This window comes from Notechis scutatus, chromosome 3, assembly GCF_049901735.1.
Source record: "Notechis scutatus isolate UNSWTSFEM ecotype Mainland chromosome 3, rNotScu1.2, whole genome shotgun sequence".
NCBI classification, from domain to species: domain Eukaryota; kingdom Metazoa; phylum Chordata; class Lepidosauria; order Squamata; family Elapidae; genus Notechis; species Notechis scutatus.
In genome coordinates this window covers 204971576-204998830 of record NC_142011.1, presented here as the reverse complement: position 1 = coordinate 204998830, position 27255 = coordinate 204971576, and the positions used below count along the sequence as shown (strand labels likewise).

General features: G+C 44.3%; 1 protein-coding gene across 2 annotated transcripts in view; it reads left to right on the top strand.

Moving 5' to 3' along the window:
* SLC45A4 (solute carrier family 45 member 4) overlaps positions 1 to 27255 on the top strand; it is a 101914-nt gene that overhangs the window by 2601 nt on the left and 72058 nt on the right. The window contains exon 1 of one of the 2 annotated variants that reach the window (XM_087962258.1): positions 3993 to 4081. The exons of the other annotated variant lie outside the window; for it this stretch is intronic. The gene's annotated coding sequence lies outside the window, so the exon portion shown is untranslated. Of the gene's footprint in view, positions 1 to 3992; positions 4082 to 27255 lie in introns of those variants that run through there. 2 annotated transcript variants of the gene reach the window in all.

The following is a 27255-nucleotide window of genomic DNA, read 5'->3' as shown; positions in this document are numbered from 1 at the left end:
GAAGCCAAGGCCACTTTGAAGCGCTCTTTAGGGTTATCCTAGAGACAAGAAGGTGGAAGGAGTGAGAAAGAAAGAAACAATCCTGGAAACAGAAATCGAAATCAGTTTTTTTGCTCTTTCGCATGCCTGCGTAGGTAACTCTTCCGAACGTGGTTTTAGGGTGGAGCGAAAGAGAATATGAATCTCCCTCTCTCCCTCTTTCTCTCCCTCCCTCTGTCTCTTCCTCTCCCCCTCCCTCCCCTCTCCCTCTTTCTCTATCTCCCCCCCCCCAATCTTTACCAAACGAAAGTATTCGGGCTTAGGAAGAACAGAGAGAGAGAAGGTACTGAAACCAAAAGCTGAACAAAGTCGGTGGTAAATCTGGATGACTTGCAGTTTAGCAAGAAAATATTGTTTTTCCAGCCAGCCCAGCAGCTGAAAAGCAAAATCCGGGCTGTGTGTAAACCTGAACAGACCCTCCTAGGAAAATAAATTCTGGAGCTCAGACTTGCTGGGGAAGTCACTCTGTTTATTAGTTCTAACAGATAAATTGTTCCTTTTCTTAGTGTGGTTCAAGTTGCTCTGTTTCATCTGAAATTAAGGCTGCCAAATGGATAATCCTATAGCGAGTCAGGAGGCTTAACTTTCCCCTCTGAAGCCCCTTCCCACATTTACCCCACATTGACTGAGCTGAAAGGATGAAATGAATTTAGGGAGGAAAAGACTAAGTGGCAGGTGGTTCTCAACTTACGACCACAGTTGAACCCAAGCGAGACAATTGTTAAGTGAGTTTTGCCCCGTTTTTACGATCTTTCTTGCCACACAGTTAAGTGAATCACTGCAGTTCAGTTAGCAACACGGTTGTTAAATGAATTGGGCTTTCCTCTTTGATTCTGCTTGTCAGAAGGTTGCAAAAGGGGATCACTGCGACGGTCGTAAATATGAGCCAGTTGCCAAGCATCTGGATTTTGATCACGTGACCCTGGGGATGCTGCAAGTGTGAAAAACCAGTCATAAGTCGGTTTTTTTGCCGGTGCCGTGGTCATTTTGAATGGTCATTAAACAAACTGTCGTAACTCGAGGAATTCTTGTAGTTATCATAGGAGGCCTCAAGACTGTATAGCAACAGCACTTAGACTTATATACCGCTTCACATTGCTTTACAGCCCTCTCTAAGCAGTTTACAGAGTCAGCCTCTTGTCCCCCAACAATCTGGGTCCTCATTTTATCCACCTGGGAAGGACGCAAGGCTGAGTCAACCTTGAGTCAGTGAGAATCAAATTGCTGGCTGTGGGCAGAGTTAGCCTGAAATATTACATTCTAATCACTTGGAAGGTAAAAGGGGAAGGAAGGAAGGAAGGAAGGAAGGAAGGAAGGAAGGAAGGAAGGAAGGAAGGAAGGAAGGAAGGAAGGAAGGAAGGAAGGAAAGAAAGAAAATAACATCTGAAAGAATGGGAGGAACAAAGGAAGATAACATCTGAAAGAATGGGAGGGAGGGAGGGAGGGAGGGAGGGAGGGAGGGAGGAAGGAAGGAAGGAAGGAAGGAAGGAAGGGCAATAGCACTTAGCAAATAGCACTTTAGTGATCACCCAACAATCTGGGTCCTCATTTTACTCACCTCAGAAGGTTGGGAGGCTGAGTCAACCTTGAACCTGGCGAGAATCAAACTGCCAAATTGCAGGCAGGCAATCCGCCTGCCATTGGGGTGTCGCTGCAGTGAAGGTCAGAAGGGGTGTTTCTTGAACCGGACTTGTGGGGAGACAGGTGATTTTGGGGGGGGGGGGGAGACTTCAGTGTTTCTGGACCACATCTCTTGAGTCTGACAGGGCTGAGATAAGCCAGGTCAAAATCCTTCCTCTTTCCAACCAAAGCGCTCCACTAAAAAATATTTATACCATTAAAACTTTTGTTTTGAGCCCTCCTGGCGGAAGTATTATTTGAGGTCGCAGGTCCTTGCATATGGGCCATGGCTCCCAACCAAGTTGATTTCGGAAGAAGCCACGGTGGAATTCTTTATGGCTCAGGAATAATTACATATCAGTGATAAACCCTGGCGATCAATCCACTTCAAGTTATGCTGACCGTAATGTAAACAGTCACTTTGCGGTGATTAAGGAAAAATGCTTCAGTTTGCATATTTGTGGCCGGCCTCGGAGCAAGGGGGAAATCTTTTTGCCCTCTTGTTTCGGACTAGGAAGTAGGCGTTTGAGATGCAGGCACAGGGAACTGCTGACTTGCAAGTTTGAAGAGCATAACCGTGTGACAATTGGGTGGTTCTTAGGTCTAATATGTGTTTTTGAGACTTTCAAAACGGTTGTTATAGCCCTATATATATATATATTTTAATAGAGTCTGTGAAATCTGCCTTTCATTTTACCATGGATATTCATCATTTGGGTCTTACGATAACGCCAGAGGGCATATTTTTTATTTGTTTGTTTATATCCCGCCTTTATTGTTTTTACCAATAACTCCAGACACTGAACATGTCCAACACAGTATCTTCCTCCTGTTTTCCCCATAACAACAACAACCCTGTGAGGTAGGCTGGCTGGGGCGGGGGGACTGGCTCAAAGTCACCCAGCTGGCTTTCATGGCTAAGGCGAAACTAGAAGTCACAATCTCCTGGTCATTGGCTCAAAATCACCTAGGCAAGTTTCACGCTTAAGGCAAGACTAGAACTCACAGCCTCCTGGTGATACATCCAAAGTCACCCAGCTGGCTTTCCTGACTAAGGCAGGACTAGAACTCACCGTCTCCTAGTGATTGGCCCAAAGGTCACCCAGACCTATTTCATACCCAGACTAGCACTTGTTGTCTGTCTCCTGATGATTGGACCCAAATCACCTAGCTGGTTTTCATGCCTAAAGCAGGACTAGAACTCACAGCCTCCTGGTGGATTGGACTTGAGCCACCTAGCTGGTTTTCATGCCTAAAGCAGGACTAGAACTCACAGCCTCCTGGTGGATTGGACTTGAGCCACCTAGCTGGTTTTCGTGCCTAAGGCCGAAACTAGAACTCACAGCCTCCTGGTAATACGTCCAAAGTCACCCAGCTGGCTTTCATGACTAAGGCAGGACTAGAACTCGCTGTCTCCTGCTGATTGACCCCAAATCACCCTGCTGGCTTTTATGGCTAAGGCAGGACTAGAAGTCGCTGCTTCCCACTTTGCTAGCCCGTTGCCTTAACCACGAGACCAAACTGAGTTCTTTTTTTTTTCTTTTTTTCTCATGGGTCTAAATTTTGCAGAGTTCGGGAGTGGGGGCAAATCGTATCTAAGGCAGTGCTTCGATGACCTTGAAGCTGACCTTCGAGAAACGCAATTCGTTTTTTTGTCTACCTCTCCCCACCATTCTATCCCTGCTTGTTAGCATCCCATCCATTTCTTGCTCTCTCTTGGAGGCGCTACGGACAAGGATTCCGGCACCGGAATGAGTAAAAGCCCAAGGATGCCCAGAAGTACAGAATAACGAGTTGGAAGGGACCTTTTGGGCACCAGAGACGAGTTCCACGGAGAAAAGTCCCCGTTCCCCCCACAACGTACCGGAGGAGGCATGATTTCGCATGCTTCCTGCAGATGGGGCTTAAAGGGCTTGTTTGCGAGGCCCAGGTTCCTGGCATGCCACGAACCGGTACTGGTCCACGATCTTGAGGGTGGGGGGGAACCCTTCTCCTAATCCAACCCCCCCTGCTCAAAGCAAGGGATCAGACTCAGATCAGCCTCTGCAAATCTCTGTTCCTTACCTGCCCTTCGTAGGCAACACCGAAATTTGGGGGGGAAGGAGGGAATTTTAGATGCCACCCAACGTGAGGGATGCCCGTCTCGGGAACCGTCTGTAACTGAGAATTGTAAACAACCCCGGACCTTATGCAAGCATCCGCTGCTTAAAATGGCTTGCCGGAACATCGTTGGTGACTGGCAGTATGTATCACATTCCATCGCCTGCTAAGATTTATTGGGGGGGAAAAAAACGGGCCGGATTTCTCACCGGTGCAGGTGGGTGGACGTTGTGTTTTGGTGTGTTAGCTACTCAGGACGCAATCTTCCCTTGAAATTGCCGTTGCAGAGTGAGGCCTGGTTTTGTTTGCTGCAATTAGAAAGGTGAGTTTTGAGGGTGGTGTGGTTGTTTTGTTTTTTAAATTGGGCTGTCTTTCCAGTAAGCTGGGATATATACCCAGGGCTGCCGTGCTTTTAAAATGAATTTAAATGCTTTTGCAATGGCCACTTCAGAACCAATTTTCCTTTAAGAACAGGCTTGGGATTTTAAAAGGGAAATCTGGTTTATGGGGGCCATTGAGTGCTTTGCAACGAAGATGAAAAGTTTTACGGTCTCCAGAATCGCTGCTTTTCGCTGGGGAGAACTGCCAAAAAGATGACAGTTTCTGAGATTGAAATAAAAAGCACTTACCAGGGTAACATTAGCCTACTCTTGTCTCGAAAAATCAACGGGGGGTGGGGGGAGTTATCCCAAGTGCATTTTTAATCCAGTGGGCCTTAATCTTTTGTTTTGATTGTGTGTGTGTGTGTGTGTCTGTCTGCTTGTTTGCAAAGGGTGAACAGGTGAGCTCTTTGCAATGCAGCGAAACATGAGAAAAAGTACTTTATTAGACGATAGTTTTTCCATGCATACGTAGGACTGAGAGAGTTTTTGGTGGTGTTATGTCAAAAATTACCTGTTATTATATGCAAGTAAATTGTTGCTCAGTGCGTACGGCTCGTCCTCGCCAGCATTTGTTCAGTAAGCAAAGTTACAACGGCCCTGAAAAACAGTGACTTGTTACGACAGTTTTTCACCCTTACAACCCCTTGCGGGGGTCCCCCGTGGACACGTGATAAAAATTCAGAGGCTTTGGCAACCAGTTGTCAGGGCTCCACCAGGCACCCCTATTCAAATCACAAGTCTCTAGCCACATCTCTCAAGAGTAAAAAAGATTGATTGATTAGGAGTTGACATGTCAGCGTTACATGTCGGAGTTTCCTGGTTGCAGCTGACTCTGACACACCATTCATTTCCCCCCACACCATTCATTTCCCCCCAGCCCCTGGATATATATTCTCTAATTAGACACATCCGTAGCCAAGAGTCATCCATCATGCTCTCCAGTAATAAACTAGCGTTAAAATTTTGGTGGTCCGCAGAGAAATGTCACCCCAAAGCAATGAATCCATGCTGCGCGGGAGCACAAGGCTGTGCTACCCACATGACCTATGGGAACACAAGGCTCGCGTTGCTTGCATTGCGAACAACACGAGATAGTGAGTGGAGCGGGGGAAGGGCGGAGGGGGGGAACTTGCCCCACGCACCTTGGCTGCTTCTTTCCGCTACTTTCTTCAGCTTCTGATTGCACGCGAGGAAAGCAGCAAAAGTCTTTTTTTCTCCCCCCCAAACTCTTGCCAGAAATGAGTCTTTGGGACCCTGCAAGGCCTCCTGCTCCAAGAGGCTGCAAAGACTCATTTCTGGCAGAGTTTGGGGGAGAGAAAGAAAGGCTTCTGCTACTTCTGCTGCTTTCCTTGCATGAAGCCAAAAGTCTCTCTCTCCCTCCCTCCCTCCCTCCCTCCCCCCTTGAGCTGGAGATGGTATCCTGTGATCCCAAATAAAGAACGGTTGATCGGTAGGAAAAACCGGGGTGGGGAATTTTCCTGCAGACTTTTTTTGGGATTTTCCCAGGGTCTCTGGTCCGCGGGATTTAAAATTATGTGTTTGGTGGTCCCTGAGGTCCAAAAGATTGGCAACCCCTGATCTACGGCCTATCATTTGATTGTTGTATATACACACACTGAGAGCTTATGCACCGGGGTTAAATTCCTTGTTTGAGACAGATTCCAATCGCACTTGGCCAGTAAAGAATATGCTACCGGGGAGTCCTTGACTTGCAACGGTTCCTTTAGTGACCGTTCAAAGCTACAACATCACTGAAAAAAGGAACTTATGACCACTTTTCACACTTACGACCTTTGCAGAATCCCCACTGTCACCTGATCAAAAAATTCAGGCACTTGGCCACTGACTCACCCTTATGACGGTTGCAGAGTCCTGGGGTCACGTGATCCCCTTTTGCAGCACCCACCTGACTAGCAAAGTCAATGGGGAAGCCAGACTCACTTAACAACCGAGTGTCTAACTTAATGGCAGTAATTCAACTTCACAGCTGCAGCGGGAAAGAGCGTAAAACGGGGCAAAATTTGCTTAATGAAAGCTTCACTTAGCAACAGATATTTTGGGCTCAGTTGTGGTCGTAAGTCAAGGACTACCTGTATTCTATTCTATTGACAGCTGGCACAACTTATGACCATAATTCCAGACTCAATGACAGTGTCATGCCCTTGTTGGAGTCAGATTCTGAGGGGGAGATTGGAGGTCTTCTAGTCCAACCCCCTGCCTAGGCAGGAAACCCTATACCACTGGACTAGACATACCCAGTTCCTGCAACCGTTCTTCATATGTTTTAGCCTCCACCCCCCTGATCATCTTTAGTGCTCTTCTCTGAACTCTTTCTAGAGTCTCAACATATTTTTTGTATTGTGGTGACCAAAAGTGGATGCAGGATTCCAAGAGTGGCTTTACCAAGGCATTAAAAAATGGTATTAACCCTTCACATGATCTTGATTCTATCCCTCTGTTGATGCAGCCTAGGATTGTGTTGGCTTTTTTGGCAGCTGCAGCACACGGCTGGCTCATATTGAAGTGATTTGCCCACTAGGATTCCAGGATCCCTCTCACAGTTACTACTATTGAGCCAGGTACCACCTGTGAATTTGACAAAGTTGCAGGACCACATTTAAACAATATAATTCAGATTATCCATCTGCTAAATTTGGGGCTAACCCTACAGAGATTAATATCTAAATGACTGAGAAGGTCTTCGTAATTTTGGTAAAATCAGTTTCAAGTTAAGGCAGATTTCAGATCAGTTGAGTACCTGCTGTTTGAAAATATGAAGATGCAAGTTTTGAACTCATTTGAAGTCTCTATAACTTGGTTTCGTAGGTGATGAAGAGTTCTCATAAATAATATTTTTTTTTAAATCTTGGTGTGAGGCAGATCAACCAGCATCGAGATTTAAGTACACCAAATGTGAACCATTGTTTTGATGCTATTAAAATTAAATATTAAAACAATTCCAATGATTTAGAGCTCAAAACATGCTCCATGGGTCTGTCTATTTCTTCTTGATCTTGAGAAATTAATATCTAGGGTCAAAAATCCATATTTAAAATACTCAAAAACTCAGTGTTTAGTCATTGATTTTTCCATTTTTCAATGATTTCTGGATCTCCCACATGTTAAAGATGTAATGCCTTGATATGATCATATAAAAGAATGGAAAAATGAGGGTGTTGTGGGTTTTTTGGGGTAGATTAGAGACTTGGTTATTGACAGAAAACTTCATTCTTCTGAATATCAGTCAACAATCACAAGTTGCAATTTTGTTAATAGACAATTTCTTAACTTCATGAAATGGTCAAGGATCATAACACATTTAAATAATGATGCACATCCGCATCATTAAAAATCAAAGGAGCTTTTCAATATTATAGAAAAAAATTGTATCAGAAACAAGCTCTTTTGATCGTTGCAAAAATATATAAAATGGCAGAGCACAAGAAAGTAATTCACTTCATTTTTATTTTTTTTTGTTAGAAGCCACATTTATAAAAAGCAAGCCACTGGAAAACTAAAGTGTGTGTTTTTTTGGATCAAAGGTATTTTAAAAAATGGGAAATAGAACTGGCTGAAAACTTAACACAGCAGCAAAGTTAGGGGGAGGAAAATCCTTTCATTAAAGCTGGTTGATACAGTTAAAAAAATCAAGAACAGATGTTAAGAAAACAGTATATTTCCTAATTACTTCCATCTGTACGGACATCTTTTTGTGGTAGAAGTTTTGATTATGGATATTTAAATTGTTTTATCTCCTATTAAGTTTACTAAACAACAAAATACAGATGGAAGGGACCCTGGAGATCTTCTAGTCTAACCCCCTGCTCAGGCAGGAAACCCTATACTATTTGAGACAACTCGTTGTCCAATTTCTTCTTAAAAGCCTCCAGTGTTGGAGCATTTACAACTTCTGGAAGCAAGTCATTCCACTGGTTAATTCTTCTGTCAGGAAATTTCTCCTTAATTCTAAGTTGCTTCTCTCCTTGATTAGTTTCCATCCATTGCTTCTTATCCTGCCTTCCTGGTGCTTTGGAGAATATGAATGAATAGAGTGAGCTGAAAGGGACCTTGGAGGTCTTCTAGTCCAGCCCCCTGCTCAAGCAGGAGACCCTATACCATAAATAAGTGACTCTCTAGTCTCTTCTTAAAAACCTCCAGTGATGAAGCACCCACAGCTTTTGAAGGCAAGATGTTCCACTGGTTAATTGTCCCCACTGTTAGGAAGTTTTCTCCTTAATTACAGGTTGCTTCTCTCTTTGATGAGTTTCCATTCACTGTTTCTTGTCCTCTCTTCCAGTGCTTTGGAAAATAAGCTGACCCCCTTTTCTTTGTGTCAGCCACTCAAATACTGGAACATTACTATCATGTCCTTTTCATTAAACTAGAAAAATATACAGTAGTTTTTTGTAAAGAATACATGGTGAGCAATCTATTTTCTCCTTTTTTGAGTTTGTACGTTTGCACCTCTACAACTGTCTGGTTCGGTTCTGCAACCCAACAAGACAGACACAGACTTCAGAAAGTAATTAGGACTGCAGAAAAAAAAAAACAATTACTACCAACCTGCCTTCCATGGAGGACCTGTATACTGCACAAGTCAAAAAGAGGGCTGTGAAAATATTTACAGACCCCTCACATCCAGGACATAAACTGTTTCAACTCCTACCCTCAAAACAACGCTATAGAGCACTGCACACCAGAACAACTAGACACAAGGAGAGTTTTTCCCCGAATGCCATTACTCTGCTAAACAAATAATTCCCTCCACACTGTCCAACTATTTACAAAGTCTGCACTACTATTACTATTAATCTTCTCATCACTCTTTATCATCCATCCTCTCCCACTTGTGACTGTATGACTGTAACTTTGTGTCTTGTATCCTTACGATTTATATGGACTCTTTCCTAGTATGACTTGATTGCTTATTTGTACCCTATGACTATTATTAAGTGTTGTACCTGAAGATTCTCGACTCTTGATGAATGTATTTTTTCTTTTATGTACACTGAGAGCATTTGCACCAAGACAAATTCCTTGTATGTCCAATCACACTTGGCCAATAAAGTATTCTATTCTATTTCTATTCTATTTCTATTTACAGTGAGAGATTCTATTCTATTCTATTCTATTCTATTCTATTCTATATTTTCTTTTCTTTTTCTTTCTATATTTTCTTTTCTTTTCTATTGTATATTGCTATATGTGTAATCATAAGTAATCCTTGACTCAAGGCCAGCCGTGTAGTGACCATTCAAAGTTGGGATGGATCCCCACCAAATATACTTACGACCTGGTTCCAAAATTTCAACAGACATCCCCCCCCCACAGTCACATAACCCCCCCCTTTAGGTGTTCAGCAACAGCTGTTTACACCATCCCAAAATCTGATAGCCATTTTTGTTGTTTTTGCCAAAACCTGGCATTTCCTTTCTGGTTTGGGGGCAAAAATGCCCTATAGTGAACAATGCATTTACTTAATGACCATGGATTCACTTAACGGCCATGCTGATTTGCTCAATGATTGATGCAAAAAAAAAAAAGGTTATGAAGTCTGGTCAGTGACATGATGAGCCACTTTATGGCCCTGATGATTTACGGCTGTAATGGGCACATAGCATTACGGTCGCAAGTGGAGGACTACAGGTAGTCCGTGACTTAATGGCCACAGTGGAGCCCAAATCTTGCATTGCTGAGTAACACCGTTGTTAAGGGAGTTTTGCCCCCATTTTTCGACTTGTCTTGCCACAGTTGTTAAGTGAATCACTGCACTTGTTAATTAGGAAACTGTTGTAAAGTGAATTTGGCTTCCCATTGATTTTGCTTGTCAGAAGGTCGTCATAAATATCAGTCAATTGCCAGGTGCCCGAATTTTGATTACGTGACTACGGGGATGCTGCCATTGTCGTAAGTGTGAAAAATGGTCATAAGTTGCTTTTTTTCAGGCCCATCGTAAATATCAACTGTCCAGTTGTCGAATCCAGAAGAAGGAACTCTTGGGACGTTATTTTTACCAAGAATATAAAAAGGTTTACTGAATAAACCACACTGGCACAGAAGAAGCAAAACCAGCTCTGGGTTTCCCACGCAAAAGCAAGCATCATTTATTCCCCATTTTTCCCTATGAGCCACTCACAGTCCGTAACGTCCACCAATCGTTCCTGCCAAAGTCCAGTGAAGAGAAGGACCAGGGGAGACAGGATAGCAGTCTTCCAATAGTTGAGGGGCTGCCACAGAGAGGAAGGGGTCAAGCTATTTCCCAAAGCGCCTGAAGGCCAGACAAGGAATAATGGATGGAAACTGAACAAGGAGAGATTTAACCTGGAAATAAGGAAAAACTTTCCGACAGTGAGAACAATCAACCCATGGAACAGAAGTTGCCTCCAGAAGTTGTGGGAGCGCCTGTCAGATGGTGCTCCATTCAAAATCCAAGAAAGAAATACTTAGACTCCATTAATTAGAGAAAAGATATCTTTTACTGGAAGTCAAGTGGTAGCAACAAAAGAATTCTAAATCTGAGAAAATGAGCATCACATATACAAAGTGATGGTGATCCTTCATCAAGGGGAAGGAGGAACACGGTCTCCACCGAAATGGTGTTGATGTTTCTATAGTCAACACATAAACACAGAGAGCCACCTTCTCACGGAACAATACTGGGGCCGCTACTTGGGGCCTAGCAGGTTGGATGAAACCACATTCCAAATTTTTATCAATAAATGACCGCAGCTCTTCTGGCTCCCACGGTGTCATTTATTGATAAAAATTTGAAACGTGGTTTCAAAATAATGTATTATAATAATAACGTAATGTACTGTATTCAGAATAATGTCAGATGGTTCTCCATTCAAAATCCAAGAAAGAAATACTTAGACTCCATTAATTAGAGAAAAGATATCTTTTGCTGGAGGTCAAGTGGTAGCAACAAAAGAATTCTGAATCTGAGAAAATGGGCGCGTAAATCACATATACAAAGTGATGGCAACGTTCCCACCCCCAATAGTTCAATTGGCTCATCCAATTAAAAGTTGTGTATAGCATCATGTGGGCATCTCCAGGTGGTCATGAGGCCTCTGTCCGTTGACCTTGACATATTTGGATAGAGTTGTGGATGCACATAGCATAGGATAGAAGCCTAAGCAAGTACCTTTCCCCCAACTTATACAGTTTTGTTTTGTAACACCTCCAGCTCGCTTCCCATAACCATGTCCCCCCTCCTCCCCCGTTACTTATGACAGCCGAAAGATGCAAAGCAAAGGAAGAAAATCTTGAAGGCTGACAGCGCCATCACTTGAGACTTTCAAGAAGAGATTGGACTGTCATTTGTCAGAAATGGTGTAGGCTGTGATGGTGAACCTATGGCACGCATGCCACAGGTGGCATGCAGAGCCATTTGTGCCAACACGTGAGCCATAGGCAAACTTACTTCACTGTGCATGTGCATGGCTCACAGCTGATTTTGGGCCTGTTTGAGGCCTTTTCGGCCTCCCAGAGGCTTGAGGAAAGGCTTTGCAGGCCGAAAAATAGGCCTGTTTCGTCACTTCCTATATTTCCGGAAATACCGGAAGTGCCGAAATAAGCCCATGTTTTGGCCTGCAAAGGCTGCAGAAGCTATCCTCAAGCCTCTGGGAGGCTGAACAAGGCCTCAAACGGGCCGAAAACCAGCTGGGAGGCACCGTGCAGGTAAGGGGCAGAAATTGCGCACACATGCACAGGGAACATGGGGGCACGCGCGCATTGCCTTCTGGGTGCTGACACAAGCGCGCACCCACACAATTTTTGTCACAGAAGCCCAAGCAGGTTAGCCACCATTGGTATAGGGTCTCCCACTTGGGTGTGGGGGGTAGGACTAGATGACCTATAAGGTCCCTTCCAACTCTGATTATCTGTTATTGTTATCTGTTCATTTTGTTATGGGAAACAGCCAGCTACGCTGGGACATCTGTTCGGTGTGTCCTTGAGATGCCAGCAGTGTCCCATGGCAGCTGACGGAAGCTTGAATATCAGAGCCATGGTGGCGCAGTGGTTAGATTGCAGTAAAAGGTAAAGGTTCCCCTCACACGTCCGTGCTAGTCATTTCCAGCTCTAGGGGGCAGTGCTCATCTCCATTACAAAGCCAAAGAGCCAATGCTGTCTGAAGATGTCTCCGTGGTCATGTGACCGGCATGACTAAATGCCAAAGGCTCACGGAACGTTGTTACCGTCCCACCAAAGTGGTCCCTATTTTTCTACGTGCATTTATTTTTTTTTACATGAGTTCGAGCTAGGTTGGCAGAAGCTGGAACAAGGAACGGGAGCTCACTCCGTTACGCGGCGCTATGGATTCGAACCGCTGAACTGCCGACGTTTTTGACCGACAAGCTCAACGTCTTAGCCACTGAGCCACCACAGTACTGCAGGCTAATTCTGCTGACTGTCAATTATCTGCAGTTCAGCAGTTCGAGTCTCACCAGGCTCAAGGTTGACTCAGCCTTCCATCCTTCCGAGGTCGGTAAAATGAGGACCCAGATTGTTGGGGGCAAGAGGCTGACTCTGTAAACCACTTAGGGCTGTAAAAACATTGTGAAGCAGTATATAAGTCTAAGTGCTATTGCTCTTCCTTCCTTCCTTCCTACCTTACCAGTGGTTAGAATGCAATATTTCAGTCTAACTGCCCACAGCCAGCAGTTCAATCCTGACCGGCTCAAGGTTGACTCAGCCTTCCATCCTTCCGAGGTGGGTAAAATGAGGACCCTGATTGTTGGGGGCAAGAGGCTGACTCTGTAAATCGCTTAGAGAGGGCTGTAAAAGCACTGTAAAGTGGTATAAAAGGCTAAGTGCTAATTGCTATTCTGCCACCCTTGCTTTCCATCCACCCACCATCCCTGTTATTATCAAGCTGCAAGCTTGGTGAAAGTGTGCGTCAGTCTTGACGGTAACTTTGAACATCACTAAACTAACAGGTTATAAGTTGAGGACTACCTGTAACAGAATCTTGATAGCCAGACCTTCTCTTCCTTCCTCTCCCCATTATACTAAAACAGAGGTCTCCAAACGTGGCAACTTTAAGACTTGTGGACTTCAACTCCCAGAATTCCTGAGCTAACATGACTGGAGGAGGAATTCTGGGAGTTGAAGTCCACAAGTCTTTAAGCTGTCAAGTTTGAAGACCCCTGTACTAAAAGGAATTGAAGTGGAGTCTGTCTAAATTTCTTTCTCTTAAATGGCCGTTGACAAAACACGTGGCTGAAACCACCTCTGTTGAGTTTCTCCAAGGTCGTCGTCTCTCCGGCGAAACAGGCGTCGTTCTCGAAAGCTGTCATGCCAAGTCACCTTCAAGAGCAGCCCCGCAGAAAGCAAATGCCAGTCAATCTGTGTGAGGGTTGACAAGACACGAGCCTCGGTCTTCAGCACCTTGGGGTGCAGCCGGCCAACCCACTTAAGATGGCCGCGAATGCAGGAAAATCCAGGTTGGGCGCTTCGATTCAAGAGCTCTAGAGCAGCCCTGGGCAACAGTGGCAACTATGACCTGTGGACTTCAACTCCCAGAATTCCTGAGCCAGCCATGCTTTTAAGAGGGGTGGACTTCAACTCCCAGAAGTCTGGCAGGGGAATTCTGGGAGTTGAAGTCCACCCCTCTTGCAGCATATGCTGGCAGGGGAATTCTGGGAATTGAAGTCCACCCACTTTGAAGTATATGCTGGCAAAAGAATTCTGGGAATTGAAGTCCACCCCTTTTGAAGCATATGCTGGCAGGGCAATTCTGGGAGTTGAATTTTACCCCTTTTGAAGCATATGCTGGCAGGGGAATTCTGGGAGTTGAAATCCACAAGTCTTAAGTTGCCGAGTTTGGAGACTTCTGACCTAGAAGAGGCCATAGACTTGGCCACCCGGCAAATATCTTGCTCCAAGTGTGATTGTGGATTTGGGTTGTCTGCCCAGCATGGCCTTTTTGGTGTTTTTCTTGGGGCCCCCTGCGTGAGAAGAGAAATTTTACAACCCGACAGGGCTAAAACTTCAGTCATCCCGAAATTGCTGGCGGCGTTTTGCTTGTGGTCGTTTCCCTCCATTCAAGTGGAAAGCAAAAGGCCAGCCAAGTGCACAAAGAGAACGAAAACCTCACTGGAGGATATTTCATTACTTGCCCATAAATTTTACATGCAAAGGATTCCTTTCATTTTTCCCCCAAAATTGATGTTTCTTTCTTTCGTTTTTCTTTTTCTTTTTTTCTTCCGTACCTTCCCCCTCCCTCCCTTTTTTCTTTCTTCCCATCTTGTTTTTGTCTTCCTTCCTTTCTCTCTTTCCCATTCTTTCCTTTCTCTCCTTTCTGTCTTTTGTTCATTCTTTCCTTCCTCTCTCCCATCCCTCCCTTCTCCCTCTCCTTTCCCCCTCCCTTCCTTTTTCTTTCTTTCCATCTTGTTTTTGTCTCTTCCTTTCTCTTTCCCATTCTTTCCTTTCTCTCCTTTCTGTCTTTTCTTTTGTTTGTTCTTTCCTCCCTCCCTGTCCATTCCTTCCTTCCTTCCTTTTTGCTCTTTCTTTTCCTCTCTGCCCCACTTCCTTTTTCCTTTCTCTGTTTTCCTTCCTTCCTTCCTTCCTTCCTTCCTTCCTTCCTTCCTTCCTTCCTTCCTTCCTTCCTTCCTTCCTTCCTTCCTTCCTTCCTTCCTTCCTTCCTTCTTCCCCCTATCAATTAATGCTCTGGGAGGTAAGCAAGTAAATCCCAAGAGGAAAATATCCCTCGTAATCAAGCATTTTATTCTGCTGACATCCATGTCTCGCGTTCACATTCAGTGTTTGTTTTGGGGCTCTTCTGCTCCCTGCAGTTGTCAGGCTGGGGAAGCACCTGAACTCAGCCCCTGCGTACCTCAACAAAGGGTGTCCGATTTGCTTTCGGGCATCGGAGTGAAACCCTGGTGCAGAGCAATGGGTCCTTGTTCACAACGCCCAGCTGCCCAGACCATCGGTCCCACTCCCTGCAGGCCCCTTCCTACAATCTGCTATTTGCCTGCTGACTTTTATGTTGTCTTTGCCCCTTGCAATTCCTGTATTCAAGGGGGTGTTTTCCTCCAAATAGTTTTCTTTGGAAACGGTGGGATCATCCTTACCTTCAGTGTGCAGGGGCTAACCCTAAATTATCTTTGTACTCTAAAAGTCATCGTAGGGTTAAACAAAAAATTAAAAAATGAAGCGATGGAGACAAATGAGGTGGGGGGGGGGTCCCTGCCTTTTGGGCAGGGTGTCACCATAAATTCAGAGTCATCCTTTTGGACAGGACAGCCTGCAGCTTTACAAACCATTTCTCTTCCTTCGTTTGCTTCGTGTTTTCTGACCATATAAATTCATGGACCAACATGCCCATTTAGAGGGATTTACCTCGTAAGACTTGAAGCCATTATTCCTGACGGCTTCTCTCTTTAAAAAAAATATGAGATGAACTAAGTGAGATAGATAGATATATGTATATATGTATATACCGTGTTTCTCCAACAATACGGCCTCCACCAATAGGAAGCCCCACCATGTTTTATTGGCAGCAGGTGAAATTAAGCCCCGCCCCCTAAATTAAGGCCTATTAAAAGCATGCGTTTCCCTGCCATTTCTCACATCGTTCGTTAGAACTGCACGAGGTGAAGAGAAATGGGGGGAAAGGGCAGGGGTGGGGGGGCAGAAAACTTGCCTTTAGGAGTGCCCTGCAGGTAGCCTAGGCTAGAATACCCTGATAGCTGATAGAAGCTCCCTTGAAGGCAGAATCACCAGCCACTTCAATCGGCCGGTAGAAGCGGCCTGGGGTGAGCGTGCACACACACTCCCCTCGCCCACTCCCCTCGCCACGAGGCCGCTTCTATCTGCCCATCGAAAGCTCCCTAAAGGACACAGTCCCCAGCTGCTTCGGGCGAGGCGTGGCTGCCCCTGTCCCTACGCCTTTAAGGCAGACTTTTCCGCAGGGGGAAGCTTCCCTTTAGGGAGCGCGATGGGCAATAGAGCCACTTGCACTGGGCCGGGGGAGGTAGACCCCCAAAAGAGGCTTTTTTCAGGGGCAAAAATAAGCCCAGCCACACACACTCCCTGCGCCAGGCTGCTTCTATCTGCCCATCCCACGCATTGCTCCTTAAAGGACACAGTCCCCTTCAGCAGAATCTCATCTGCCATCATCAGGCTTCTGTATTGTGTATACAGAATACAGAATATGTATATGTATATATATCTCCTTAAGTTTTCGCGGGTACTTACATGTATGGTATTCGTCATTATAGTTGTGCTTTTAAAGTTGTAGCAACGTTTCGGCAGAATCTCATCTGCCATCATCAGGCTTCTGTATCGTGTTCGTCTGTGAGTCAGACTTTCATAGCTGTTTCAGTTTTAAATTTGGGGCTAGGCTACTGCTGTGCCAGAATGGTTTTTTCTTCATCCTGATTGGTTGGGAGTCTTGGTCTGTGTTTATTGGTCTTGGAGTTTGCTGTGTTCTGCTTGATTGGTGTTTCTAATATCTTCTGTCTGTTTTGTGGCTTTTTTTGTCTTGATTGGCTGGCAACATTGTGTTTCCTGTATTGGAGGCTTTTAGTGCAGCTTGGCTCCGAGTAAATGGACGGCTAGGAAGCTAGGTTTCATCTGGGTGCCTGGTTGGGGTGTGTTTGAGCTGGAGGTATCGGGGGAATCTGTTTGTGCCCAGGTGTTTGCCTGGCTAGTGGTGTGGAGATTTTTTGTTTGTGAGTGCAGGCTTCCAAATAATTGACAGTTTGGTGGAATCATCTCTTCTATTCATGCTTTCAGGTCTTTTTACAATCTCTATGGCTTCTCTGATAATTCTGTGGCTGGGGTTTTCTATAGTGGCTAGGGTTTTGGTGCCATTGAAGTCGATGCTATGACCTGTGGCTTCCATGTGTTGGACTAGTGAGGAAGTGTGTTCCAGCTTTTTTACTGCATTTTTGTGTTCATCCAGGCGGGTACTTATTCTTCTATTGGTCTGTCCAATGTATGTGGCAGGGCATGATGCAGAGGGGACTATATATCCCCCAAAATAAGACACTTATATATTTTTTGCCACCGAAAAAGGCACCAGGTCTTATTTTCGGGTGATGTTATCCACTGACGAACCTTACCTGCACACATCGCTCCCGCCCTCCTTTTTACTGTCAGAGGCCTTCAGGAACTTCTTCTGTGGCTGGCAAGGCTTTCCTGAAGGCGTCTGCAGCCGATAACAGAGCTCTGGATCGATTTATTATCAGCTCCAGAAGCCTTCAGGAAAACCTTGCTAGCCTTGCCGGCTGCAGAAGAAATGGGCCGGGAAGGCAGGTGTCAGGGTGTGCGAGGCCTGGCTACAACTGTCCAAAGGTAAGTAGTAGGGCAGCTCCACCCCCCCTCCATCCCCACCCTAGCTTAATTTTTACCTGTGCACTCTGGAGTGGGCGGGATCTTAATTAGGGCTTATTTTTTGGGGGGTAGGGCTTATATTGGGCGCCCGTGTCAAAATCAAGCTAGGTCTTACTTTCAGGGTAGGTCATATTTTCAGGGAAATGGTATATATCTTTGACAGAAAGCTTGGGCTTAATTGTGGTCATAAGTCGAGGACTACCTGTATATCTTTCACCTGTAGGTTTTCCAATGCAAGTTTTCACCTCCCGCCTACCACTTTGTACCTGTGTGTCTGGTTTTTCCTGCCTGGGTGCAGAACCTGCTATTTTTTTTACCGCTGAACAACACTTTGTTGGATCAGGTCCAATTTTGAAGTCAACCCTGATCCTTTGTACCGAAGTTTGATACAGTATGATCTCCAGATGAAGATTGTGCTGGAATTTGGACTCTTTCCTGCAAGACACTTACAAAATTAAGGCTCTCCTTTTGGCCGACTTGCAGCTTCAGCAGGTGCCTCAACTTTTGAAATATCCTTAACCCTAATCCTTCTTTTTCTTTTGAAGATGTTTCGCTTCTTCTCCAAGAAGCTTCTCCAGCTCTGACTGGATGGTGGGGAATGGAAGGGTTTATACCAGTGATGGGATTCAATTTTTTTTTTACTACCGGTTCTGTGGGCATGGCTTGGTGGGTGTGGCTTGGCTTGGTGGGTGTGGCAGGGAAGGATAGTGTAAAATCCCCATTTTCTCCCCACTCCTGGGGGAAGGTTACTCAAAATCCCATTCCCTCCCCACCCCACTAACCTGCTTTCCAGCTCCGTTCTCCTGTGCAGGGCAACCAGAGAAGACCTAGCTAATCAGCTGGGACTCAATGGGAGGCGGAGAATAGATGGGGGCGGGACCAGTCAGAGGTAGCATTTGCCGGTTCTCTGAACCACTTAAAATTTCTGCTACCAGTTCTCTAGAACTGGTCAGAACCTGCTGAATACCACCTCTGGTTTATACTCTTTGCAGACAAAGCTGTTCATTTGCATCCTTTTCAGAGGGTCGTTGAGGCCCCTTGGAGGTTTATCTGTGACCTCTAAAAGGATGCAAATGAACAGCTTTGTCTGCAAAAGAGTATGAATCCTTCCATTCCCCACCATCCAGTCAGAGTTGAAGCTTCTGGGATGAGAAGCGAAACGTCTTCAAAGAAAAACCAAAAGAAAGTCCAGTTGCTTCTTGAAAAAGCACCTTTAGGACAACCATGGCCTGGATGACAGAAAATCTCCACAAATATATTTTCACTAAAACGGAAAGCAAAGGAGCTGCATTCTGGTAGAATTCCACAAGTCCAGTAGATGTTGATATAAAAGCTTAACACCCCCCCCCCCCAAAAAAAAACAAACCTGGATTCTTTGCTTTGCCTTTTACCCACTAATGCTTATAAATATTTTAGTATTGACAGCCTTCTTGGCACCGCTCGGGATACACAAGGTGTAGCCCTGCCAAGATTCCAGCAGGTTAACTTGTTCCGTTACATGTCTGCTTTTTCCTGGATGGTTTTCTAAGATTGTCCTGTGTTGTGTCTTTTATGTTTGAGACCAGGGATTCTTTTAAAGGTTGTGTGCCTGGAAACTCTCCATGAGTCTTGTGGGATTGTGGTAGGATGCAGAGCAATAAACAAATAGCACACAAATCTTAGATCTTCTTCGCTGGGGCCATTTAAGCTCATTGGTGATTAAAGTTCTTAAAGCAGCGTTTCTCAAACTTGGCCATTTTAAGATATTCAACTCCCAGAATTCCCCAGCCAGAAGGCTTTAAGATGTATGGACTTCAACTCCCAGAATTCCCCAGCCAGAAGGCTTTAAGATGTATGGACTTCAACTCCCAGAATTCCCCAGCCAGAAGGCTTTAAGATATGTGGGCTTCAACTCCCAGAAGTCTAGCTGGGGAATTCTGGGAGTTGAAGCCCAGACGTCTTAAAGTATTCTGGCTGGGGAATTTTGGAATATAAAGTCCACATGTCTTAAAGAATGCTGGCTGAGGAATTCTGGGAGTTGAAGTCCAACTTTAAAGCATTCTGGCTGGGGAATTCTGGGAGTTGAAGTCCAGATATCTTAAAGCATTCTGGCTGGGTAATTTTGTAATATAAAGTCCACATGTTTTAAAGCAGGGGTCTCCAACCTTGGCGACTTTAAGACTTGTGGACTTCAACTCCCAGAATTCCTCAGCCAGCTTTGCTGTCTAAGGAATTCTGGGAGTTGAAGTCCACAAGTCTTAAAGTCGCCAAGGTTGGAAACCCCTGTTTTAAAGCATGCTAGCTGAGGAATTCTGGATGTTGAAGTCCACACTTCAAAGCATTCTGGCTGGGGAATTCTGGGAGTTGAAGCCCAGACGTCTTAGGCTGGCTGGGGAATTCTGGGAGATGAAGTCCACCCATCTTAGACCATGCTGGCTGGGTAATTTTGGAATATAAAATCCCCATGTCTTAAAAAAAAATGCTGGCTGAGGAATTCTGGGAGTTGAAGTCCACCCTTCTTAAAGCTGCCACAGATGGGCTGCCACAGAGAGGAAAGGGTCAAGCTATTTTCTAAAGCACCCGTAGGCCAGACTAGGAACAATGGATGGAAACTGAACAAGGAGAGATTCAATCTGGAAATAAGGAGAAATTTTCAGACAGTGAGAACAATCAACCCATGGAACAGAACTTGCCTTTGGAAGTTGTGGGAGCTTCATCACTGGAAGCTTTCAAGGAGAGACTGGACTGCCATCGGTCAGAAATGGTGTAGGGTCTCCCGCTTGGGTGCGGGTGGGGGTTGGACTAGATGACCTACAAGGTCCCTTCCAACTCTGATTATCTGTTATCTGATAAAGCAGGCTGGCTGGGGGAATTCTGGGTGTTGAAATCCACCCGTCTTGAAGTTGAGAAACACTTCCCAAAAGAGCTTCCCTCTTTCTTCTCTGTTACTCAGTGCCGCCTGACCCAGCCGAGAGGTTCTGGCAACCACCCAACTCTTAGCCGATATTGAGCGCCGATCCCGATACTTTTTTTTGCAAGGCAGAGCTCCTAACCCTTCCGCTTCTAGTCCCTAAGGTTTCACTCACTATCGTCTCAAAACTCCACCTCCCACCCTTCCTGCTCTTCAGCTCTTTTGCTTCGAGAAGAGGCTCCGCGCAAAGGCTGTTTTAAAAGATGGGGCCGGGTATTGCTGCCCTCCTCGGCTTACATTTCCTGGTTCGAGTTGCAGTTTAAACCCAGAGTAGTTATGTCACAGGCAGTGGTTGCTTGCTTTTTTTAATTAGCAGGCGGTTAATAGCCTTACCTGGAGGCTGATTACCAACCGATGTCCCGTTTTCTGTTTTTTTTTTTCCCCTAGCAGCTTACAGCCAACGAGGCAATAGGCTATTTCAAAGGCAAGTAGAACTTTTAGCCTTCGTGGCCGAAGCCTTGCCATTGTCTCTTGCAACTTTGCCTTCCTTTCTCCGGCTTCTCGCTCTTTCCTTCTTAGGGTAGACCTGGCAAGACGCCCCCCAGCCTCCTTCGGCCTTCTGATGCAAGCACAGGCCATTTGCACACAAACCCAGGATCACTTGGCGGTGGTGGGAAATATTGAAAGGGCGAAGGGAGTAGGCTTTCGTTTTAGAAAGGCCAAGAAAACTCTGTGGTTTGGTTTTTTTTTTGGTTTTTTTTTTGTTTGCCTTGGATTTTAGCTGATGGGTCTCTGCCTCCCCCCTTTTCAGAAGAAGGGAGGCTTAAGTCACTGAGTGCCTTATTCCAGCAAACCAGCTTTGTAAATAAGTCCTGAAAAATAAATGACCTTGTTGGTTCTCTTGCAGTCAGTTTACCCCACCCACCCCCCAGCCCTTACCATCATCACAAACTGACAAATTGCAGTGTTATCGTGTAAGAAATGAGCATTTGGGGAGGGAGGGAGGGAGGGAAAATGGATGGATGGATGAATGGATAGAAGGGAAGGAAGGAAGGAAGGAGAAAAAAAGGAAGGAAGGAAGGAGAAAAAGGAAGAAGGAAAGAAAAAGAAACAGAAAGGAAAGGAAAGAAGGGAGGGAGGAAGGAAAAGAAAAAGAAAGGAAGGAAGAAAGAAAGGAAAAAGAGAAAAAGGAAAGAAAGGGAAGGAAGGAATGAAAAAGAAAGAAGAAGGAAGGAAAAAAAGGAAGAAGGAAGGAGAGAAAGGAAAGAAAGAGGGAGGAAGGAAAAGAAAAAGGGAGGAAGGAAGATAAAAAGGAAAGAAATGAAAGGAAGGAATGAAAAAAGAAAAGGAAGAAGGAAAGAAAAAGCAAGGAAAGAAAGAAGGAAGGAAGAGAAAGAAGGAAGGAAGGAAAAGGAAAGGTCAAAAAGAAAAAGAAAAAGGAAAGGGAAGGGAAGGGAATGAAGGAAAAAGGAGAGAAAGAGAAGGGAGAGAAAGAAAGAAAAGAGAGAGAAAGAAAAAAGGGAGGGAGGAGGAGAGGAGAAGGATGGAAGAAGGGAAGGAAGGAATGAAAGAATAGAAGGAGATACTGTGTAAAATAAGGTTGAATCACTCCTCTTCTGGGCTTTTTTCCCCCTTGAAGAAAATCAAGAAAAGGACACTGACACAGCCTGAGTTTCTAGCTTTAAATGCAAAACTCCTATGTGCCCTTCCCTACTTATGACCAGCCTCCATACAGGCAGTCCTCAACTTACGACCATAACTGAGCCCAACATTTTTGTTGCTAAGTGAAACTTTTGTTAAATGATTTTTTTTGGGGTCCCATTTTATGACTTTTCTTGCCAGCGTTGTTAAGTGAATTGCCACGGTTGTTAAGTTAGTAATATGATTGTTAAGTGAATCTGGCTTCCCCCTGGACTTTGCTAGTCAGAAGGTCGCAAAAGGGATCACGTGACACACACACACACCCCCTGGGATGCAGCCAACGTCATAACTATGAGTCGGTTGCCAAGGGTCTGCATTTTGATCAGGTGACCATGGGGAATGCTGCAGCGGTCATTAAGTGTGAAAACTGGTTCCGAGTCACTTTTTTTTCCAGGGACGTCATAACTTTGGAACAGTCACTAAGTGAACTGTTGTAAGTCAAGGACCACCTGTACTTGGCCCAGCAACTGATTCCCCCATCGTTGTGTTAAATTTATATTCAACACACTAGAATAGATTAGAGTAGAGTAGAGTAGAAAATAGAATGGAATAGGAATAGAACAGAAAATAGAATAGGAATAGAATAGAATAGAAAATAGAATAGAATAGAATAGAATAGAAAATAGAATAGGAATAGAAAATAGAATAGGAATAGGAATAGGAATAGGAATAGGATAGAAAATAAAATAGAGCAGGAGTAGAATAGAATAGAGTTAGAACAGAACAGAACAGAACAGAATTGAATTATTGGCCAAGTGTGATTGGACATACAAGGAATTTGTCTTGATGCATATGCATGAAGTGTACATAAAAGAAAAAATAAAGTGTATTCGTCAAGAATCATAAGATACAACAGTGATATTCATAGGATACTAAATAAGCAATCAAAATCATACTAGGAAACAATAAAAGCAATATAAGTTGTAAAGATACAAACAACATGGATATAGCCATAAGTGGGAAGAGATAGGTACTAATAAGGATGAGAAGAATAATAGTAATGCAGTTTTAGTAGTTAATTTGACAGTGTTGAGGGAAGTGATGGCGTTTGGGGAAAAAAACCATCTTTGTATCTAGTTGTTCTGGTGTGCAGTGCTCTGTAGCGTCGTTTTGAGGGGAGGAGTTGAGACAGTTTATGTCCGGGATGTGAGGAGTCTGTAAATATTTTCACAGCCCTCTTTTTGACTCATGCAGGATATACAGGTCCTCCATGGAAGGCAGGTTGGTAGCCATGGTTTTTTCTGCAGTCCTAATTACTTTTTGAAGTCTCCGTCAGTCCTGTTGGGTTGCAGAACCAAACCAGACAGTTATAGAGGTGCAGATGACAGACTCCGTAATTCCTCTGTAGAACTGGATCAGCAGCTCCTTGGGCAGTTTGAGCTTTCTGAGTTGGCTCAGAAAGAACATTCTTTGTTGTGCTTTTTTGGATGACGTTTTTGATGTTAGGTGTCCATTTTAGGTCATGTGATAAGTTTGTCGCGACAGCGACGGCTTGCGAAGGCCCCCGGATTGGGGCTGAAAGGCAAAAGTGGAAGCAGTTGGCTCCGTCCCATATTTGGAGAGACGGGGTTGCTCCAATAGACTGGTCTCACTGGGGGGAAGGGGGGGGAAACCACTGGATTTCCCCATCTTTCGTTCCGATGCTTGGGGGGATGGAACCTCAATGCGCAGGAAGAAAACAGCCATCAAAAACAAGGTTAGGATGGAAGATTCTAGCCAGCTTCTTCAAAGAGAAGCGCTTGGTAGCAACAGATCTAGTCAGGATCTTCTTCCCATCTTGGGGAGATCTGCTCTGCAGAACGTCATGGAACAGGGGTCTCCAACCTGGGCAACTGGTTGGGAATTCCAGCTTGGGAATTCTGGGAATTGAAGTCCACCAGGCTTCCAGTTGCCAAGATTGGAGACACCTGTCATGGAAGATCTGTTCTGCAGAACATCATCCTCTTGGCTGCCTTTGGGCAGAGCTGAGAAATGTGCCTTGGCTAACTTTCAGCGGGGCTTCCAAGAGTTTCAGTGTGTTTACCAGCGAAGAGACAGCTGCGCGTCTCTGATGTTGGCCGGGACAGTGACTCAGCAGCGGAGAAATTGTGATGTCTTGCCTGATCTGTAGACAAACAGCCTCTTTCTGCAACTTTCAATTTCCTGGTATGATTTATTTTTTTTAAACAAAATTATTATTCTCTTTCATTAAATATGAAACTCTGTCAACAAATATAATTGCCTGGTGCTGGTGGTTGATGTGGGTTTCTGCCAGCATCCTAGGTATCAACCAAATTATTATTATTATGGTGGTTAATCTTTGGGGATTCACAGCCTTTGGGGCTGGTTGGTAGCTCAACAGCTCGAGTCCTAACCAAGGACCTAGGAACTGTAGGGTAGCATTGGAGGATATAAGCTGTTCCAAGTAGGGTGTTTTTTTTGTAGAATCAGGGTATTCAAGTCTGATAAATTCAGAATTTCCAAATAGCGAGGTAGCCCTTTAGGTATTGCTCCATGGGCTCCAATTACAATAGGGAGAACACATGATTTCTTTTCCCAAAGTCGCTCAACTTCAATTTGTAAGTCCCAGTACTTTGTGATTTTTTTTCTTGCTGCGTGTCTTCAGTTCGTGCATCACCAGGTATTGCAATGTCAATGAACCAAACCTTTTTCTTTTCAACTATTGTTATGTCAGGTGTGTTGTGGGCCAAGTGCCTGTCAGTCTGAATTCTGAAGTCCCACAAGATCTTGACTTTTTCATTCTCCAGAACCTTCTCAACCTGATGTTCCCAGTAATTGTTACTATACAAAAATCCAAAATTTTTGGCACAGTTTCCAGTGAATGATTTTAATGTGGGTTGCTGTCAGCATCCTAGGTATCAACTAAATAATAATAATAATAATAATAATAATAATAATAATAATAATAATAATAATAATAATAATAATAGTAATTCACAAAAATGACAGTGTACACAGCAAAGGAACTATGCTGGGTTTCGTATCACAAATCACTAGTTGAACACTTCCCAAGCGTTTAGGGCAGCGTAATGTATCGGCGGATTATGCAAGCAGATCCCAGTAAGGTGGCTTCTGCAGCTGACCAGTGGTGATTTTGTCAGCACCAATTGTTTTTAAGGGCTTGCTTAGATCTTTAGGCACAGCACCCAGTGTGCAGTACCACTGGAACCACCATCACTGGTTCATGCCAGAGTCTCTGCAATTCGATTTTCAAGTCTTGAAATCTGGTGATTTTTTCAAGTCGTTTCTCATTGATTCTTCTGTCACCAGGTATGGCAATGTCGACGATCCACACTTTTTTCTTCTCCACAGTCATGATATCCAGGGTATTGTGTTCCAAAACTTTGTATTCAGAAGTCCCATAGTAGTTTTGCATGCTCATTTTCTACCACTTTTTCGGGCTTATGATTCCACCAGTTCTTTGCTACAGGCAGATGGTAATTATGACACAAGTTCCAGTGGGCCATCTGAGCAACTGTGTTGTGACATTGTTTGTAGTCAGCCTGAGTGATTGTCTTGCAACAGCTCAGTATGTGATCGATGGTTTTGTCCACTTCTTTGCAGAATCTGCACTTGGGATCATCAGCAGAGTTTTCTATTCTGGCTTTCATTGCATTCATTCTGATGGTTTGTTGTTGTTATTATTATAAACTTTTATTCATTAAACATGAAACTCAGTTGACTGAACATTTAAAAATGCATCACAAATACCAGTGAGTGGCACTGATGGTTGATGTGAGTTGCTGCCAGCATCCTAGGTATCGACCAAATATATTCTTAAAATATACGATGTTCCGAGTAGTGCAGTCTTTTTTGCAGTTCCGCTGCTGTTACTGCAGGAAGCTGCAATTTCTTGATGCGTTTTGCAGAATTCTTGGACATGGTACCAAGTGCCCCGATGACAATGGGTATCCCTGTCCCATGTTTCATAGCATCATCGGGTAGTTTCGATGGCCAGGTCGCGATATTTCATGATTTTTTTTTCCCCAGTTCTTTTTCTTTGCCCCTGGCATCTCCTGGTACAGCGATATCAATAAACTAGCCCGATACCCGTGCTTCGCTACAAAACTATGTGGTTGGGCTTAGTTTTTGGGGAGGAAAATAAGGAGAAAAAGAATTCTGCCTCTGCCTACCAGCATCCATCAGTATTCATCTGGCTAGCGTCCTGTCGGTGTGTGAGAGAGTTGAGGGCTGTTTGGAAACTGAAACAGTATTTGTTGTGTGAGCAAGAAGGAGACAGCAAGGAGCCTGGGCGTGGCTTAGCTCAACTGTTCTGTACTAAAGCTGCTTGGTGCTCTGAAACTGAAACTCCTCTCCTCTGCTTGTGTTTTGCATTTGGAACAGATTTCTTTTCAGGCGGGGAGGGGGAGTAGAACTCCTTAGCATCAGAGCGTGTTAATAATAATATAGGAAATACTAATAGCTCTGATGGTCATTTTGAAAAAACCTTTCTTAGTGAGCACCTAGAAGCCAACAGGAACATAGGTGCCAAAGTTCAAGTTTGTAGGCTTTACCGTTTTGGAGATTTTGTGATGATGCGTGAGTAGCATTTCGCTTTTATATGTATAGATTCGATTTTCGACAACTGTGGTATCTGGCGTGTTGTGTTTCAATTGGCGACCCGTCTGTATTCAAAAGTCGCACAAGATCTTCATCTTCTTATTTTCAGCAACTTTTTCCACTTTAATGTTTACATGACTTTTTGAATACATTGTTGTTGTTATATACTTTCTTCATTAAACATGAAACTCAATCAATGTTAAAATACATCACAAATACCACTGACTGGTACTCATGGTTGATACAGGTTTCTGCCAGCCATCCTAGGTATCTACCATCATCATTATTATTACCCTCTATTGAACTTAGCGGGGTTCCGGTGGATTATGTCCCCAGGAGTTTTTCAAAAGTAGAAGAGCCTTCATTGCTTCCAGTCCTTTCTTATTATATAGGACATGTTTTACAATCATCGTCTTACAACCACTTTGGAAATACGCAGAGAAGAGCAACAAAGATGATTAGGGGACTGGAGGCTAAAAGTCAGTCTTATACGCCCGGCAAATACGGTATATAGGACATGTTTTACAATCATCGTCTTACAACCACTTTGGAAATACGCAGAGAAGAGCAACAAAGATGATTAGGGACTGGAGGCTAAAATATAATGGAGAACGG